Genomic DNA, 3,381 nt, shown 5'->3' on the forward strand with positions numbered 1-3,381 from the left:
GAAGCAATTGTCCCTGTAAATGGTTTCAATTCAATTTTTTGTTTTAACATAGCTAACCAAAATCCACAAACCCTCCAAAATGAAAGTTCTGTGTTCAAACAAGTTAAGATCAACACAAAACACCATTTGCAATCCATCTTAGTTGCGAAATATGACAATAGTCCATGCAACAGGATACTGAGTGTGAAAAGATGCAGGACTCCCTTGATTTGATCCATCAGGAAATGACTGGATTATGAAAAGTGTGTGTTATTGTAATGTTTTTTTTGCCTAGACCATTCTTCTGCTGGGAACCTTCATTCAACTCACAGCAGAAATGTTGGTCTGGTCTGGAGAAGAGGAATGTAATATAATAATTCAATTATATTAATACCGATTATATTTAAAATAATTTACAATAAATGTATAACAAAATAAACGATTTAGAATAACAAATAAATTATAATAAAAAAAAAGTATAATCATTTCTAATAAAAACAAAAATGATAGCACCTGATATTTAAGAGGCATTAAATCTTCTATTTTGTTTGTAATTTAGCTAACTACTTATAAATATAGATTATATAAAATAATTTATAATAAAAAAATAATAATTTATAATAAAAAATTAGAAGTAATAGCATTGGATATTTAAGAACATATTGCTATAAGCATTAAATGACTGTTACAGGGCTGACGAGACGCGAGACGTGCGGATCCATGTGCAAGCTTTATTTAAAGCAGAGAGGTCAGAAACACAGGCAGGGTCGAACAATGGCAAACAGGTATATGGCGGACAAGACACAAGAATAATCCTAGGGCTAGCGAAGGTCAACGAACGGCGAACAGAATCAAAAGGGCTAAATAATTTATAAGAAAATTATTATAATAAAAAATAATTTATAAGAAAATAATAAATCAGCATTGGATTCTTAAGAACATATTGCTAAAAGCATTAAATAGCTTTTTTGTAATTTAGCTAACTATGTATAAATGTAAATCATATTTATTATAATAATTTATAATAAATAATGTATAATCAAATAATTATAATAAAATATAATTTAGGATAAAAATGATAAATCATTGGATAATAACATATTGCTATAATTTTTAAATAGCCTAAAGGTGCTTTTTGTTTTTGCAAAAGTATTTTTACTGTACTTTAAATTATGAGTAGCTTGTAGCTTAGTAGGTTCATCATCACTGATATCCAATTCAATTTTTTCAATTCAAGTTTATTTGTATAGCACTTTTCACGATACAAATCGCTGCAAAGCAATTTTTACAGAAAAATACGTTTCTACAATATTTAGTCGTAGCTTATCAGTGGTGACTGTCAGTTAATGTACATATGGCAGAAATGTACGGAAAAATCAATTAAAGACGTAATCAAACAGACGATATCCTCATATCATTCTATAGCGGTCGACGTAAATGAATCCACATGTAGCAGAAGCAATGACAGCCAGACAGTAACAGGCCGTCTTTGGGCAAAACAGGTCTGAGGCGACGCTAAACTAAGCTACTGAGACGCAGGCTGGCATGTTAGCCAGAGCCCGACTCCAGCTGGCGGCCGCTGTTCTCCTCAGAAGAGGCTTACAATGTGCTGTACACATCTCGGGCCCTTAATTGGGTGTAACAGGACAGATTGGGCATCGTCGAGGTTTGTCCTGAGCAAGCCAGCTGTAGAGCAGAGCATGCCTGCAGAGCATGCATGCAGGCCGCTGACTAGATGTTCAGGTCATTTTCGACATGTCAGGTTTTGGTGGTAGCGGTCTTCAGTTAAGTAGCCCCGAGGGATGTTGTTATGGCTCACTTTCTGAAAATATGAAATGAGCAAAGAGAGAGAGAGAGAGAGCAATAGGCTCAGGCAGCTTTCACACCGAATCTGTTGTTGCAGACTAAGTCTGTTTGCTGGCAGATATTTCCATTTGTGTTTCCTGTACTTCAGGTTGCAGTTGGTCATTTTAGAATTAAAAAATTATAATTGATAATAAAACTGCATTGGATATTTATTGCTAAAATAATAAAATAATTTATAATAATATAACAATGATTTATAATAACACAATTTATAATAAAATAAATATAAAAAATAATACTTTATAATAAAAAAGCTAAATTATATAGCACTGGATATTTATTGCTAAAACAATAAAATAATGTATAATAATATAACAATGATTTATAATAACACAATTTATAATAAAATAATTATAATTAAATTATAATATATAAAAAAATTATAAATCATAGCATTGGATATCTAATAACATATTGCTATATACATTATATATAGCTTCAATCTAGCTTCATTAAATACCACCTTTTATTTGTAATTTAGATAAATACTTATATTTTAGATTTAAAATAATAATTTATAATAATGTAATAATATTTATAATAGGGTCAAAGATGAAAGGGGGGTTTTCAAACATCAAAACAATTAAAGTTTAATACAGCTTACATTTTTTTTCATACATTAGAATGTGTCCTGTTTAATTAGATTTTTTTTTCTGAGCAAAAAATAATGACTATCATACATTTTTACTATGATTTACAGAAGACACCCACTAAAACATAATTTAGTGTAACAATAGTATTTAGTATTTAGAACAAGAATCATTAGATGGCATTAATAAGACTCTACTTAAGGATCACAGTGCAATAGGTTTTACCCATTTGTCAGAAAGAAGCTTTTTAAAACATAATAATATTTAGTATGATCACTTATTATTTTACTTATTTTAATAAATACAGGGCATATTACAGGTCAAGTATATTGTTTCATTTTTACAGAAATATATCTGTTAAGATGAATGACGATAGAACATTACAGCATGACGGTTTCTTATGCAATGCCATCTGAGGGCTCAAAGGTCAAGCACATTCACCTGAGGTTTCCTGCCTTGCCTTACATTCAATTTTTTCAATTCAAGTTTATTTGTATAGCGCTTTTCACGATACAAATCGCTACAAAGCAATTTTTACAGAAAATTACGTTTCTACAATATTTAGTCGTAGCTTATCAGTGGTGACTGTCAGTTAATGTACATATGGCAGAAATGTACGGAAAAATAAATTAAAGACATAATCAAACAGATGATATCCTCATATCATTCTATAGCGGTCGACGTAAATGAATCCACATGTAGCAGAAGCAATGACAGCCAGACAGTAACAGGCCGTCTTTGGGCAAAACAGGTCTGAGGCGACGCTAAACTAAGCTACTGAGACGCAGGCTGGCATGTTAGCCAGAGCCCGACTCCAGCTGGCGGCCGCTGTTCTCCTCAGAAGAGGCTTACAATGTGCTGTACACATCTCGGGCCCTTAATTGGGTGTAACAGGACAGATTGGGCATCGTCGAGGTTTGTCCTGAGCAAGCCAGCTGTAGAGCAG

Source organism: Sinocyclocheilus rhinocerous, unplaced genomic scaffold, assembly GCF_001515625.1.
Source record: "Sinocyclocheilus rhinocerous isolate Xijiao unplaced genomic scaffold, SAMN03320098_v1.1 scaffold235, whole genome shotgun sequence".
NCBI classification, from domain to species: Eukaryota; Metazoa; Chordata; class Actinopteri; order Cypriniformes; family Cyprinidae; genus Sinocyclocheilus; species Sinocyclocheilus rhinocerous.